The following is a 17,547-nucleotide window of genomic DNA, read 5'->3' on the forward strand; positions in this document are numbered from 1 at the left end:
ATGACCCTACTAAACTTCTATTAAAAAAATGAAACTGCAATATCTAGCTTAGAAATGCAGACTATTCCTTCTTATCATACATAAATGTGTAAAGTAAATCCTATAATATATCCCATGGACCAGAACATTAGCTCATCACAAAACAGAGCATCCTCCAGCAGTGAATCATACAGCACCCCCACCGTCATTAGTGCACTCCTAGCCCATCAGCGTATCTCACAAGAAAGCCTCCCACAGCACAACTGTACATCCCACACCAGCTCATCCCATAACACAGAACATCATCTCACAATGTAACATAGCAGTGCATCCCACAAAACAGCCCAACGTAGTGCACATCAAGCAGCGCATCCCACTGCACAGCTGCCCCATAGAATCTGGACACACGTACCTATCTAAAGCCTCCTGGCTAGGCTGGCGAGTGCTCAGCAATGAGTGTGGAAGTGAAGGGGGTGCGGCGGGCCAGGGAGGTTTCCTAGCAGCGGTACTAGTAACTAGTGGCACTGTTGGTGGCCCCTGCTCCTCCCCCAGGTGCATCAGATGAAATGACATGTATGTGTCACAGACAGTTAAAGCCGGCCGGCTGGGATGGAAGAGGGATCAGGCCATGAGTGCTGGTGCTGGGTGACAGAGGGCACACACGCTTTAGGGTGGAGGAGGAGCTTATACCGGCACTGACTGCTGGCACCTTAGAGGGAAAGGAAATGGTGCTGCTGGGCCCTCCTAAGGGGCGGATCTTTGGGACCCTGGAAGTTCTGTCACTTTTAAAATGTAAAAAAAAAAATTTAAATCACTGCTCTCCAATTAGGCGGTTGCCCTGGGGGGCACAGCATTCCATTTGGGTGGGCATTGCCCCCCAATGCCCCCCCTTGGAGCCGACCCTGTTCTGGGTGTCTCTTCTTTTATAAAGGCCACTGCTGAAGCCAAAGCAACAGGAGTGTGTTCTCCTTTCCCTCAATGAAGAGGGCCATAAGCTTGTAATTAATGTATCATATAACACATAAGATAATAATGTGGGTCAACTAAAATGGCAGTTATTTAACTTACTACATACAACATAGAGTAGGAAAAGCAGATGGTTGCAAAGTTTGTTCAGAGAGAGAGCGACTATAGACTGATAGAGAAAGAAAGAGAGAGAGTGAGTTGTACTGTGTATCTAAAGAATGATAGAGAGAGAGAGCGAGAGTGAGTGTATCTATAGACTGATAGAGAAAGAAAGAGAGTGAGTGAGTTGCACTGTGTATCTAAAGAATGATAGAGAGAGAGAGCGAGAGTGAGTGTATCTATAGACTGATAGAGAAAGAAAGAGAGTGAGTGAGTTGTACTGTGTATCTATAGACTGATAGAGAGAGAGCGAGAGTGAGTGTATCTATAGACTGATAGAGAAAGAAAGAGAGAGAGTGAGTTGTACTGTGTATCTATAGACTGATGAAAAAGAGTGAGTGTATCTATAGACTGATAGAGAAAGAGAGAGAGTGAGTTGTACTATGTATCTATAGACTGATGAGAAAGAGTGAGTGTATCTATAGACTGATAGAGAAAGAAAGAGAGTGAGTTGTACTGTGTATCTATAGACTGATATAGAGAGAGGGAGAGTGAGAGTGAGAGTGATTTGCACGGTGTATCTATAGTCTGATAGAGAGAGTTGCCACTGTATATCTATAGACTGATGAGAGAGAGTTGCGCTGTGTATCTATAGACTGATAGAGAGAGTGAAAGGAGTTGCACTGTGTATCTATAGACTAAGGAAAGAAAGAGTTGCACTGTGTTTTCAAAAACTGTTGAGAGTGAGTTGCACTGTGTATCTATAGAATGATGAGAGAGAGAGTTGCAGTGTGTTTGTATAGACTGAAGAAAGTGAGTTGCACTGTGTATCTAAAGACTGATGAGAGAGAGAGTTGCACTGTGTATCTATATACTGATGAGAGAGAGAGTTACGCTGTGTATCTATAGATTAATGAGAGAGTTGCACAGTGTATCTATGGAATGGAGAGAAAGTATCTATATGATGGAGAGAGAGTTGCACTGAGTATCTATAGACTGAAGAGAGAGAGAGTTGCACTGTGTATCTATAGACTGAAGAGAGAAAGAGTTGCACTGTGTTTGTATAGACTGATGAGAAAGAGAGAGAGTTGCACTATGTATCTATAGACTGAAGAAAGAGTTGCACTGTGTTTGTATAGACGGATAAGAGTGAGTTGCACTGTGTATCTATAGAATGAAGAGAGAGAGTTGCACTGTGTATCTATAGATTGATGAGAGAGAGAGAGTTGCACAGTGTATCTAGGGGCCGATTTATGAAAGTGCGAGCGGACATGATACGATGTAGCGTATCATGTCCACCGCACATCAATAAATGCCGACAGCATATGCTGTCAGCGTTTATCATTGCACCAGCAGTTCTTGTGAACTGTTTGTGCAACGCCACCCCCTGCAATCGGCCGCTAGCAGGGGGTGTCAATCAGCCCTATCGTATAGGATCTTTAGGCCGCTGCTTCATAACTGCTGTTTCCGGCGAGCTTGAAGGCTTGCATGGAAACGGGCATCAAGCTCCATTTGGAGCTTGATAATTTGACCCCAAAGACTGAAGAGAGAGAGAGTGAGTTGCACAGTGTATCTATAGATTGATGAGAGACAGAGTTGCACTGTGTATGTATAGACTGAAGAGAGAGAGAGAGTTGCACTGTGTATGTATAGACTGAAGAGAGAGAGAGAGTTGCACTGTGTATGTATAGACGGGAGAGAGAGAGAAATTTGCACTGTGTATGTATAGACGGGAGAGAGAGAGAAATTTGCACTGTGTATGTATAGACTGAAGAGAGAGAGTTGCCCTGTGTATCTATAGACTGAAGAGAGAGAGAGAGAGAGAGTTGCACTGTGTATGTATAGACTGAAGAGAGAGAGTTGCACTGTGTATCTATAGATTGAAGAGAGAGAGAGAGTTGCACTGTGTATGTATAGACTGAAGAGAGAGAGAGTTGCACTGTGTATCTATAGATTGAAGAGAGAGAGTTGCACTCTGTATCTAAAGACTGATGAGACAGAGAGAGAGCTGCACGGTGTATCTATAGAATGAAGAGAGAGTTGCACGTTGTATCTAGAGAATGAAGAACGAGAGAGTTGCACATGGTATCTATAGACTAATGAGACAGAGAAAGTTGCACTGTGTATCTATAGACTGAAGAGAGAGAGAGCTGCACGGTGTATCTATAGACAAGAGAGAGTTGTATGGTGTATCTGTAGACGAGAGAGAGCTGCACGGTGTATCTATAGTATAGACTGATGAGAATAGGAGAGATTTACACATTGGCCTCTAGTTATGAAGCTCCGTATTTACCTGCATTCGCCGGCCAAATACGCTCGCCTAAGCTCGTCTAACATCGCCGCCGTGGACCTGAATACGTTCGCCAAAGTTATCAAGAAAGCTGTCAAGAAGCTGCGCACCAAGTACGGTGCGATGAGCAGCGGACTGTTGTTAACTGACAGTCATCAATCTCGCTGCTCATCGGCTTCTTCGCAGCTTTTTTTGCTACCCTGTCACTAAGCACCCACACTATACTATACTGTATTACCCCCTAAACCGCCGCTCACGGACCCCGCCACAACTAAATAAACTTTTTAACCCCTAAACCGCCGCTCCTGGACCCCTCCGCAACTATAATAAATATATTAAGCCCTAAACCGCCGCTCCCGGACCCTGCCGCCACTATAATAAATATATGAACCCCTAAACCACCGCTGCCGGACCCCACCGCCACCTACATTATATCTATTAACCTCTAATCCGCCGCACTCGGAGCCCTCCACCACCTACATTACATTATTAACCCCTGTCCTGCCCCCCCCCACACCGCTGCCACCTACAGTACATTGATTAACCCCTAATCTACCCCCCCCTACACCACCACCACTATATTAAATGAATTAACCCCTAAACCTAAGTCTAACCCTAACACCCCCTAACTTAAATATTATTTAAATTAATCTAAATAAATATTCCTATAATTAACTACATTATTCCTATTTAAAACTAAATACTTACTTGTAAAATAAACCCTAAGATAGCTACAATATAATTAATAATTACATTGTAGCTATTTTAGGGTTTATTTTTATTTTACAGGCAACTTTGTATTTATTTTAACTAGGTAAAATAGCTATTAAATACTTATTAACTATTTAATAGCTACCTAGCTAAAATAACTACAAATATACCTGTAAAATAAATCCTAACCTAAGTTACAATTACACCTAACACTACACTATCATTAAATAAATTAAATTAATTAACTATAATTACCTAACATTAAATAAAATTAACTAAAAATAAAAAGTACAAAAAAAACTCTAAATTACAGAAAATAAAAAAAAATTACAAGAATTTTAAACTAATTACACCTAATCTAAGCCCCTTAATAAAATAAAAAGCCCCCCAAAATAATAAAATTCCCTACCCTAAACTAAATTACAAATAGCCCTTAAAAGGGCCTTTTGCTGGGCATTGCCCCAAAGTAATCAGCTCTTTTACCAGCCCTTAAAAGAGCCTTTTGCGGGGCATTGCCCCAAAGTAATCAGCTCTTTTACCTGTAAAAAAAAGAAATACAACCCCCCCCCAACATTAAAACCCACCACCCACACACCCCTACTCTAAAATTCACCGATCCCCCCTTAAAAAAACCTAACACTCTACCCCCTTGAAGATCACCCTACCTTGAACCGTCTTCACCCAGCCGGGCACAAGCGGTCATCCGATCCATCCAGAAGTCTTCATCGAATCAGGTCAGAAGAGATCCTCCAAGTGGCAGATGTCTTCATCCAAGCGGCATCTTCTATCTTCAATCAACCGGAGCGGAGCCATCTTGAATCCAGCTGACGCGGAGCCATCCTCTTCTTCCGATGTCCTAACACTGAATGAAGGTTCCTTTAAATGACATCATCCAAGATGGCGTCCCTCGAATTCTGATTGGCTGATAGGATTCTATCAGCCAATCGGAATTAAGGTAGGAAAAATCTGATTGGCTGATGTAATCAGCCAATCGGATTGAAGTTCAATCCGATTGACTGATTGGATCAGCCAATAGAATGCAAGGTCAATTCTATTGGCTGATCCAATCAGCCAATCATATCGAACTTCAATCCGATTGGTTGATTACATCAGCCAATCGGATTTTTCCTACCTTAATTCCGATTGGCTGATAGAATCCTATCAGCCAATCGGAATTCGAGGGACGCCATCTTGGATGACGTTATGTAAAGGAACCTTCATTCAGTGTTAGGACATCGGAAGAAGAGGATGGCTCCGCGTCGGCTGGATTCAAGATGGCTTCCCTCCGGTTGATTGAAGATAGAAGATGCCGCTTGGATGAAGACATCTGCCGCTTGGAGGACCTCTTCTGCCCGGATTCGATGAAGACTTCTGGATGGATCGGATGACCACTTGTGCCCGGCTGGGTGAAGACGGCTCAAGGTAGGGTGATCTTCAAGGGGGTAGTGTTAGGTTTTTTTAAGGGGGGATCGGGTGGGTTTTAGAGTAGGGGTGTGTGGGTGGTGGGTTTTAATGTTGGGGGGGTTGTATTTCTTTTTTTTACAGGTAAAAGAGCTGAATAATTTGGGGCAATGCCCCGCAAAAGGCCCTTTTAAGGGCTGGTAAAAGAGCTGATTACTTTGGGGCAATGCCCAGCAAAATGCCCTTTTAAGGGCTATTTGTAATTTAGTTTAGGGTAGGGAATTTTATTATTTTGGTGGGCTTTTTTGTTTTATTAGGGGGCTTAGATTAGGTGTAATTAGTTTAAAATTCTTGTAATTTTTTTATTTTCTGTAATTTAGAGGGGGTTTTTTGTACTTTAGTTATTTTTAGCCAATTTTATTTAATGTTAGGTAATTGTAGTTAATTAATTTAATTTATTTAATGATAGTGTAGTGTTAGGTGTAATTGTAATTTAGGTTAGGATTTATTTTACAGGTATATTTGTAGTTATTTTAGCTAGGTAGCTATTAAATAGTTAATAACTTTAATAGCTATTGTACCTAGTTAAAATAAATACAAAGTTGTCTGTAAAATAAAAATAAACCCTAAAATAGCTATAATGTAATTATTAATTATATTGTAGCTATCTTAGGGTTTATTTTATAGGTAAGTATTTAGTTTTAAATAGGATTAATTTATTTAATTATAGGAATATTTATTTAGATTAATTTAAATAATATTTAAGTTAGGGGGGTGTTAGGGTTAGGGTTAGAGGTAGGTTTAGGGGTTAATTCATTTAATATAGTGGCGGCGGTGTAGGGGGGGTAGATTAGGGGTTAATCAATGTAATGTAGGTGGCGGCAGTGTAGGGGGGCAGGATAGGGGTTAATAAATGTAATGTAGGTGGAGGATGGCTCCGGGTGCGGCGGTTTAGGGGTTAAATAATTAATTTATTTGCGATGGGGTCCGGGATCGGCAGGATAGGGGTTAATAACTTTATGTAGGTGGCGGCGGTATAGGGGGTGGCAGATTAGAGGTTAATAGGTATAATGTAGGTGGCGGAGGTGTCCGGGAGCGGCGGTTTAGGGGTTCATATATTTATTATAGTGGCGGCGGGGTTCGGGAGCGGCGGTTTAGGGGTTAATAAGTATAAAAGTAGGCAGTGGTGGTGTAGGGGGGACAGATTAGGGGTGTTTAGACTCTGGGTACATGTTAGGGTGTTAAGTGCAGACACTTCCCATAGGAATCAATGGGATATCGGGCAGCAGCGAACATGAGCTTTTAGCTGCTGTCAGCGGCGGATTGAAAACCAGGGACGCTGACCTGGAATAGTGGCGAGCGTACCTGCTAGTTCTTTGATAACTAGCAAAAGTAGTCAGATTGTGCCGAACTTGCGTTCGGAACATCTGTAGTGACATAACCATCGATCTGTGTCAGACTGAGTCCGGAGGATTGTATGTTACATCACTAGATTCTACTTTTCCCGGGCTGTAGGGCTTGATAACTACAGCGAATCAGCCTCGCCACAAATATGCTGCGGAATTCCAGCGTATTTGCGGTTGACGGCTTGATAACTAGAGGCCTGTGAATCTATAGACTGAAGAGAGAAATAGACTGACACAGAAAAAGTTGCACTGTGTAAGACTGATGAGAAAGAAAGCAGACTGTTAAGAGAGATAGATTTGCACTGTGTATCTGTACACTGATAAGAATGTTAAAGGGAAATTAAACACTTTGAGATGGTAATATAAAATGATCATCCATATGTATATAAAAAAACTGTACAATATACTTTCATTATTTATTTTGTCCCCGTTTCCTATAATTCCATTCTAAAATTGTGAGCTTTTCAGTTGCTGAACACTGTTATATTCCACACAGCCATTGGCTGAACACTCTAGGGACCTATTTATAACTGTCCTTAATTGGCCACAGCAGAGAAGGTAACCTAAGTTACAACATGGCAGCTCCCATTTTTTTATAGACACTAAAACTTTACACCTATTTTGTCAATATTTAAACAGCTAATGAAACTTTAAAAAATCGATCTACTTTATTCTCATACTAATCTTTTCTTTGAATGCATCATTCTGTATAGCATTTATTTAGTGTTTAATGTCCCTTTAAGTGTAATGATGATAAATACCTATACATTAATAATGCATTTATATATGTGGGCTATATACTCACTAATAATGAGCAGACTGCAATGTATGACTGCCTAAATATTAATAATGAATACTATATAGCGAGTCTAGATATCGATCATGAACATATTGCATTATACAATGATATGACATGCCTCTACATAAATTAGAACTTTAAAATGAGCAACAGAATACACACAAAATCAAAATGGCACCCTCTGTATATATTGATTATCAACTGTACTGTATTGTAAGATGAAACGAGTGTTGATTTAGTGACCATAAATATACAGCCCTGTATAATTGTAATGGATATCTATACACTGGTAATAAATATGTTACTTTGTATAATGGTGCTGCCATAATATGTAACAAATGCTGAAGTATATAATGTTGCAGAGTATTATTACTCTGATAATAAATACTGCAAACATTCACATCCTGTTATAACTTGAAGATACATATAACAAACAGTAACACTTAATATGTTTTTCAGCTCTACCCCCTGTGGAGTGCTGAGACTGTTATGTTTAATATTTAACTTCTTTGTTGTGCTCTTTATACCTTTCTGCAGAGTAGAGGAAGATAGGGGGGGTGGTAATAAAAAGTTGGAGAGGGAGAGATAAAATGTTTAACCCATTATGATTTGATAGAAAATACAAGACCAGATACTATGTGGAATACTTTATTTACTTGGTTTTATTATTAACAAAGATACTCCTTGAGGTGGAATGTTCAGCTGCGGTGAAATAGTAATCAGCAATTCGAATCGTCCCACCTCACACTCATTTTACTGATGAATATACAGTGACATGGAAGCACCTGTTCTTGCAGTACACTAACTTGTTGCCATGTTTTGATATGATGTTTAGACAGTGAGAACAAAGATGAAGGCAGGAAAAAAGATAGGCCGATCCCTCTGGAAAAAAGAAGAAAAAAAGAACGATCAGTATTGCTATGCATGTGTGTGCCTCAAATCTCTTGTTAGTGCACTTTCTATATTTGCAGTACAAACATGAAATTATCCATTTATTTAGTGCATTATATTTAAAAAAAATGCTTTTACATTGGGCCAGATTACAAGTGGAGTGTTATTGTTCTAGAATTAAGATTTTTGCGCTTGTCGGGTTGCGCTCCTATTATGAGTTGAAAGTAAACTGTTTTTGCTCTAGCAGTAACCAAACAAGCGCAAAAATGTGAAGTTAGAATATCGTGTGCGCGTTCACGTATTCCCCCAGAGAAGTCAATGGAGAAAAAAAATTGGAAAAAACACCCCACTTTTGCGCAAACACCATTGCATATTCTCATTTGCACTAACCCGATCACATATTCTAATATGCGCAAGCCCAATCGCATATTCTAACCCGACATGAAAATATGAATATTGCATAAATATGATTTTACATGTTTTCATCTACCTTACCGCAAAGGGCTCCAATGCACTTATATATATATGTACATATGAATTTGTGTTACATGTGTATATATGTCTGTAAATCCTCATCCCCCACTCCCCTCATCCCCCAGTCATTCTTTGCCTTTCGTCACAGGAGGTTGGCAGAGAAGTGTCGGAAGATTCGGAGTAGTCTCTTATGGAGGGTAGTACTCTTCGAAATGGGACTGGAGTTTTAAAGGGACACTGAAGCCAAATTTTTTCTTTCGGGATTCAGATAGAGCATGCAATTTTAAGCAACTTTCTAATTTACTCCTATTATCAATTTTTCTTCATTCTCTTGCTTTTTTTATTTGAAAAAGAAGGCATCTAAGCTATTTTTTTGGTTCAGAACCATGGAAAGCACTTGTTTATTAGTGGATGAATTTATCCACCAATCAGCAAGAAAAACCCAGTTTGTTCACCAAAAATGGGCCGGCATCTAAACTTACATTCTTGCACTTCAAATAAAGATACCAAGAGAATGAAGACAATTTGATAAAAGGAGTAAATTAGAAAGTTGCTTAAAATTGCATGTTCTATCTGAATCCCAAAAGAAAAAATTTGGGTTCAGTGTCCCTTTAAGTAGTCCTGTCAGCCTCTCAGTGAGAGCATAGGTGAAAGTACGGATATGCAGGGAGAGTCTTTCTGCGAAACCATCCCGACTCAGATTAACAGCTCCTTAAGCAATCAGCGTTGACGAGTTTCGCTGCCTGCTTTATGCACTCAAGTCCATGTCAGGAGCGATGCTACTAACCTGTCACACTTGAAGGGCCATGTTCCTGTTCCACGGCGTAGATTCTGGTATTCATTTATACACATATGATAACGCAAGAAGACAGGGTCACAGTGTGTCTCCTTTCATCTGTATAGAATCAAGGGTTAATATCCCTGGAAAGGGGATTATTGAACGGGGGGGGGGGGGATTTATGCATAATATCTTTATTGTGTTTAGTGCTGCATCATGTGTGAGATGAGGCTCTAGCAATGTGTGAACAGTCAGGTGTAGATCGGCGCTGCCTTTTTTGACGCGTTTTTTCTATAGTGCAGGGGCGGTCCTGCATGGCACTCCATGTGACTTGGTGTGGCCTCTTCAACTTCCTCTTTTCTGATCGCAATTGCGGGAGATGTAACGGTTTCGCTGTGGTCTGGGTCATAGGTGGTGGTGAGTGTCCCGGCGATTGGTTTATAAAGGTGCCATTTAATCTATCTAGTCCGTATTAAAGGCGCAAGCTGTGGAGGACTCTGATATGTTAGAGATACTCCCTCTTTAATTAAATCCAATACCTGTGTTTATTGTGAGGAGGTGCATGTTGATTCCGCATGCTCAACTGTGTTCCACATGCCTTGATACGATTGCAATATCTAAAAAGAATAATATATTTAGCACTAATGAGCCTTTAACCTCGGAGGGTTCTCCATCCCACGAGGTGCGTTCCCTACATTCATCTCCGATCACACATGCAGCTCCCCAGGGCCTGAGGGATCCTCCCGTGGTAGGGGCCTCTTGGCCTCCAGATTTCGCTGTCCAGCTGCAAACAGCGGTTTCTGCAGCCTTCCATGCCTTACCACGCCCTTCGAAGCGCAAGCGAAGGGAAAGACATAGCCTTCCATCCCAGGGGTTATCTACTCCGTTGGATGTCTCTGAAAGATTATCTGCTGATGAGGACACCTCCGACTTTTTGGAGGGCGCTCTCTCTGGGACGGAATCAGTGTCTTCTAGACCTCCAGCTGTGGAGGAGCCAGACTTTAAGTTTATTTGCGCTTTTTATTGAAAGAAGTGCTTGCTACATTGGAGGTTCTAGAGCCGCAACTTCCGGAAGAACCATCGATCCCTAAGCTAGATAGGGTTTACAAGGACAGGGTGGTGCCTCAGACCTTCCCAGTTCCCATGAAGATGGCTTCTATTATTTAGAATGAGTGGGAGAAACTTAGCTCGTCCTTTTCTCCCTCTACCTCTTTTAAAAAGCTGTTCCCTGTTCCAGGCTCTCAGCTTGAGCTATGGGGGCGATTCCTGAGGTGGATGGAGCTATCTCCATGCTCTCGAAGTGGACAACTATTCCCCATGAGGATAGCTCGTCCTTCAAAGAGCCCATGGATAAAAAATTAGAATCCATGTTGAGGAAGATATTTCAACTCATGGGTTTGTTTTTCAACCGGCAGCGGCGATCACTGCAGTGGCAGGAGCGGCTACATACTGGTGAGACACACTGTCAGCTATGGTCGAGGTGGAGACTCCCCTCAAGGAGATACAGGAAAAGATTAAGGCATTAAGGGTAGCTAATTATTTTATCTGTGATGCTAATATGCAGGTTATTCGCCTAAATGCCAAGAAATCAGGTTTCTCGGTTCTAGCCCGCAGGGCTCTGTGGTCTGCGGACATGACTTCCAAGTCTAGATTCGCTTTTCTGGACTAACACTTCCAGTTTGTGGCCCTACCGTTTGGTCTGGTGACTGCCTGAAGTCTTTCCGAAGGTTCTGGGAGTGCTGCTCGTGGTAGTGAGAGCCAGAGGTATTGCGGTGGCTCCTTATCTGGATGATATCCTGGTTCAGGCTCCGTCCTGCAGTCTCACGGAGGACCATTCAAGTGCTCTTTTTCTTCTCCTTCGATCCCACGGATGGAATATAAGTGAGGGAAGGAGTTCTCTGGTTCCCAGCAACAGGGTGGAGTTCCTGGGTACAATAATGGATTCCATATCTATGAAGATATTCTTGACCGATCAGAGATGTTCCAAGATTATGTCCAGTTGTCTTGTGCTTCAGACCTCCTCAATGCTATCTGTGGCCAGGTGTATGGAGGTGATCAGGCTCATGGTTTCCAGCATAGATCTCATTCCTTTCGCCATTTTCCATCTAAGACCTCTACAGCTATGCATGTTGAGACAATGGAACGGCAATCACTCAGATCTATCCCAGCAGATTTTTCTGGACAATAGAGCAAGGGAATCCCTCTCTTGGTGGGTCTGCCTGGGACAGCTGTCCTAGGGGACATCCTTCTTGAGACCATCCTGGGAGATTGTGACCACGGATGCATGTCTATCAGGATGGGGAGCTGTTTGGAGTGCCAAAAAGGCACAGGGCAGGTGGACTCAAGAGGAGTCGACCCTACTGATAAATATCTTGGAACTACGAGCAATATTCCTTGCTCTGAGAGCTTGGCCCCTCTTGGGGTCATCCCGTTTCATCAGGTTCCAGTAGGACATCACCACCTCAGTGGCATACATAAACCATTATGGGGGAACGAGAAGCTCCCTAGCTATGAGGGAGGTGTCTTGGATTCTGGAATGGGCGGAGACCCACAACTGTTCGCTCTCAGCGATCCACATTCGGGGTGTGGACAACTGGGAAGGGGATTTCCTCAGCAGACAATCTTTTTTCATCCGAGGGAATGTGCTCTCCACCCAAAGGTGTTTGCGGAGATCTGCAACAGATGGGGATGCTGGAGATAGATCTCATGGCGTCCAGACTTAGTTTCAATCTACCCATATATGGGTCAAGGTCCAGGGATCCCTAGGCAGAGCTGATAGATGCCTTAGCAGTAAATTGGAAATTCAACCTAATTTACCTTTTTTCCCACCTGCCACTTCTTCCTCGAGTGGTGTCCCGCATCAAACAGGAGCAGGCTTCGACTATTCTAATTGCTCCATTGTGGCCATGGAGGACATGGTTTGCGGATATGGTGGGGATGTCGTTGTCTCCTCCATTGAGGTTATCCTGTTGCAGAGATCTGCTGGTTCACTGCTTTTCTCCACCAAAATCTTGATTCTCTGAGACTGACTGCGTGGAGATTGAACGCCTAGTCTTGGCCAAGAGAGGGTTCTCAGAAAGAGTGATTGATACTCTCATTCAGGCCAGGAAAACGGTCACTCGTCACATCTATCATAAAGGTGTGGAGGACCTATTTATCCTGGTGTGAGGAACCTGGATATCCCTGGCACAAGGTTAGGGTATCCAGGATTCTGGCTTTTCTCCAAGATGGTCTGGATAAGGGTCTTGCCGCCAGTTCTTTAAAGGGACAGATTTCGGCCTTATCGGTTCAGTTACACAAGAAGCTAGCGGAGCTTCCTGATATTCAGTCCTTTGTTCAGGCTCTGTCTAGAATCAGACCGGTATTTAGAACTTCTGCTCCTCCTTGGAGCTTAAATTGGGTTCTTAAGGTTTTGCAGAGGGCCGTTTGAGCCCATGCATGCGCCTGACATTAAGATTCTTTCCTTGAAGGTTCTATTTCTTCTGACTATTGCTTGAGCTCGCAGAGTCTCTGAGTTAGCGGCCTTGCAATGTGAGCCCCCTTACCAGTTTTTTCACGCTGATAAGGCTGTGCTTCACACTGGGTTGGGGTTTCTTCCCAAGGTGGTGTCAGATAATAACATCAATCAGGAAATAGTAGTTCCTTCCTTGTGTCATAACCCTTCTTTGTCTAAGAAAAGGTTACTTCATAACTTGGATGTAGTTCAAGCCTTGAAGTTTTATCCTCAGGCCACCAAGGATTTCAGACAGACTTTGTCTTTATTTGTCGTGTATTCACAGAAGCGTGGGGGGCAGAGGGCCTCTTCCACTTTACTGTCATTTTGGTTGAGGAGCGTTATCCGTTTGACCTACGAGACAGCGGGACATAAGCCTCCTCAGAGGATTACGGCTCACTCAACTAGGGCTGTGGCCTCTTCTTGGGCCTTTAAGAACAAGGCCTCTTTGGAGCAGATTTTTAAGGCGGCTACTTGGTCCTCCTTACATACTTTTTGCTAAATTTTACAAATTCTATGTTTTTGCCTCAGCGGAAGCTGTTTTTGGGAGAAAGGTTCTGCAGGCTGTGGTGCCCTCAGTAAAGGGTTTGCCTCCTTTTACCTTCCCGTTTTGTTCATTCAGTGTCCTCTAGAGCTTCGGTATTTGTTCCCACAAGTAATTAATGAAGCAGTGGACTCTCCTCCCATTAAGATGGAAAACATAAATTATGCTTTAATTTCCGTCTGTGGAAGGAGAGTCCACTGCTCCCACCTGTTCACTGGTGGATGGATCTAAATTTAATTTTATTCTTCTGGCACCATTTATATCCTGATATTTCTCCTACTGTTCCTTGTTCCCTTGGCAGAATGACTGGGGGATGAGGAGAGTGGGGGAGGTATTTAAGTCTTTGGCTGGGGTGTCTTTGCCTCCTCCTGGTGGCCAGGTTCTTAGTTCCCACAAGTAATGAATGAAGCAGTAGACTCTTCTCCCACAGATGGAAATTAAATTATCAGGTAAGCATAATTTATGTTTTTTAATGTTTTTGCAAAACAGTTAACCAGAGCTCTGAGGATGCGATAATCATTCTAGCGTAAATGTGATTGTGCGCACGCGATCGCATTTACTTTCAGCTCGTTACCCGATATAGCGTGTGCACAAATGTTTGCGCTTCACTTGTAATCTGGCCCTATATATTTAACTCCTGCAGATGTAGCCAGATTACAAGTGGCGCGCTAACAGTTGTGCACAAGTGATATCGGGTGTATCACTCCAGTGTTTGCATATGTCAGAAGTCTGGTGCGTATTACAAGTTGAAAGTAAACACGTTCGCTCGAGCTGAATTTAATTTAATGCACATCGGATTAGTGGGACCTCAGAGCTCTGGTTAACTGTTATGCTCAAACAAGTTGCAAAAAAAAAAACATTCAAAATGCTTTTAGTACAGTTACACTCATAATAACTATGTCTAAGAAAAAAAATGGCATTAAAAAGTTATAAGAGCTCAAATATATATATATATAGTCATGGCCAAAAATATTGGCACCCCTGCATTTCTGTCAGATAATGCATCACTACACCACGAAAATTGTTGCAATTACAAATGTTTAGGCATTCTCATGTTTATTTCTTTTGTTTGTATCGGTATGACACAAAAAAAGTGGAGAAAAAAAGCCAAATCTGACACATTGCACGCAAAACTCCAAAAATGGACCGGACAAAATTATTGGCACCTTCTCAAAATTGTAAGAAATAATTGCATTCCAAGTTTGTGATGCTCCTGTAATTTGTAATTAAACTCATCTGTATCAATTAACAGGTGCTGACAATATAGAAATCACACCGGCAACCAGTTAAAATGATGACAAATTTACTCAACCTTTCTGTTCTGTGTATCTGTGTGTCACACTGAGTAGGGAGAAGAGAAAGAACAGCAGAGAATTGTCTGAGGATTTGAGAACAAAAATTGTGGAATAGCATGGACAATCTCAAGGTTACAAGTCCATCTCCAGAGATATTAATGTTCCTTTGTCCACTGTGCGCAACATTGTCAAGAAGTTTACAGCCCATGGCACTGTAGCTAATCTCACAGGACGTGGACAGAAGAGAAAAATTGATCAAAGACTGCAACAAAGGATTGTTTGAATGGTGGATAAAGAACCTTGATCAACTTCCAGACAAATTCAAGCTGACAAATGTTACAATTGTCAGCTCGCACTATACGTCGCCATCTGAATGAAAAGGAACGTGATGGTAGGAGACCCAGGAGGACCTCACTGCTGACACAGAAACATAAAAAAGCCAGATTGCTGTTTGCTAAAACTTACCTGAGGAAGCCAAAATCCTTTTGGGAGAATGTTCTGTGGATAAAACAAAATTACAGCTTTTTGGTATTCTACTGTTTTCAGAAAAAGAATTGAGGCTTTTAAAAAAAATAATACAGTCCCTAAGGTCAAACATGAAGGTTCACTGATGTTTTGGGGTTGCTTTGTTGCTTCAGGAACTGGATTTCTTGAATGTGTGCATGGCATTATGAAATCTGAAGACTACCAAAAAAATTCTGTGGTCCAATGTAGGGCCCAGTGTCAGAAAGTTGGGTCTCCATCATGGATGCATTTAGTTGAATAGAAACATTTTTGTTATATACATGCATTAGCACAAATGCTTCTAATACAAGCTAAATCTGTTTCAAAAGTGTATTAAAGTATGCACCGTGCACTAGCATATTTGCCAATACATGTATATTGCAAATATATTTCTATTTAAAGATGTAATTCATCCATGAGCATTTAAATTTTGACCGGAATGTCCCTTTTAGTAGCTGAAAACGGGGAAAAAAATGTATGCAATATTTATATTTAATAAAGTGTTTAACTGTGTTTGTAATATAAATATTTTACATTCCAATGTTCTTCACATAGGGGAATATGTTCTAAGTATTTATATATACATATTCCTATAAAAAAATGAGAATTTGCATATCTAATTTGCATACCTTACCCAGAATTCTCTTGTGCATTGGTAACATTGTATGTGAGTTATTTCTGGGGAAAAGCAAGCGGGTATACTTGCCTAGCTGTGCTAATTTCCTATGCAAATATTTACATTGATTTAATCTTGAGACATGGAGGATTTTAATTTCAGTTTTTTATCTCCCCCCATAATTTTAATGAATTATATATATCTGTATATATCTATACCTATATATGTATATCTATCTAGATATATATATATATTTATATTTATAAATAGATCTATATTATACCAAAAAAACATTATTTATATATATATATATATATATATATATATATATATATATATATATATATATGTATTCATGAATAAATAGAACATATTCTGTTATGTGAAGAACATAGGAATGTGAAATATTAATATTTTATGTTGGGTTAGCGCACTTGAGAAAATACAATCGGGTTTGCACGCGAGTAGGGTGTTAGGTTTACTTTCCACTTTTTGTGTTACAGTAACGTTTATGGGAGAATACATTAATGCGGTTGCAATATTGTATATTCAGCTTTTACTTTCAACTTGCAATACACGCGGTATCCGACGTACACAAAAAGCCGAAGTCGAGCACAATTAATGCGGGATTGATAAATAACGCTCCACTCATAATCTAGCCCATTGTGTATGTTGTGTACCCAGCAAGCTCCTCCTCAGGGGAAGAAATCATAACGCATTTGTGTACAATTTTAATGGGACACCAAACCCTCTCAAACTGTTACTTTATCAGCTCATTTATGACTATCTCTAAGTGGCTCAGCAGAGAAGATTAGATGAGGAGAATGTGCTTTAAAAGTTAGGGAAACCTATAGAGCAAGTTACAACATGGCTGCACCTATCACGCTATATAAACTATACATCCCAACATTTGTAGCTAGGTATAAGGCACTTGGAAGGATGAGGGGGCTGTTGCTGTTTCATGTAAAAAGGGGGTGGAGTCATGGGATGATAGTGGTTGGGGTTATGGGCATGTCTAGGTAGTCAGTAGTTGTGTCTGGGTGGTTTGTGGGTCTATCTAGGTGGTCTATGGGTGGGTTTAAAGGGACAGTAAACACCAGAATTTTTGTTGTTTAAAAAGATAGATAATCCCTTTATTACCCATTCCCTAGTTTTGCATAACCAACACAGTTATAACAATACACGTTTTACCTCTGTAATTACCTTGTATCTATGCCTCTGCAAACTGCACCCTTATTTCAGTTCTTTTGACATTTTAGCCAATCAGTGCTCAATCCTGGGTAACTTCACATGTGTGAGCT

General features: G+C 41.2%; 1 protein-coding gene across 1 annotated transcript in view; it reads right to left on the reverse strand.

Moving 5' to 3' along the window:
• Positions 1 to 8,283: 8,283 nt before the first annotated feature.
• Positions 8,284 to 17,547, reverse strand: part of TNNI1 (troponin I1, slow skeletal type) — a 64,937-nt gene continuing 55,673 nt past the window's right edge. Inside the window, exon 7 of the mRNA XM_053706921.1 lies at positions 8,284 to 8,533. The gene's annotated coding sequence lies outside the window, so the exon portion shown is untranslated. The remainder of the gene's footprint in view (positions 8,534 to 17,547) is intronic.

Source organism: Bombina bombina, chromosome 3 (genome assembly GCF_027579735.1).
Source record: "Bombina bombina isolate aBomBom1 chromosome 3, aBomBom1.pri, whole genome shotgun sequence".
Classification (NCBI taxonomy): domain Eukaryota; kingdom Metazoa; phylum Chordata; class Amphibia; order Anura; family Bombinatoridae; genus Bombina; species Bombina bombina.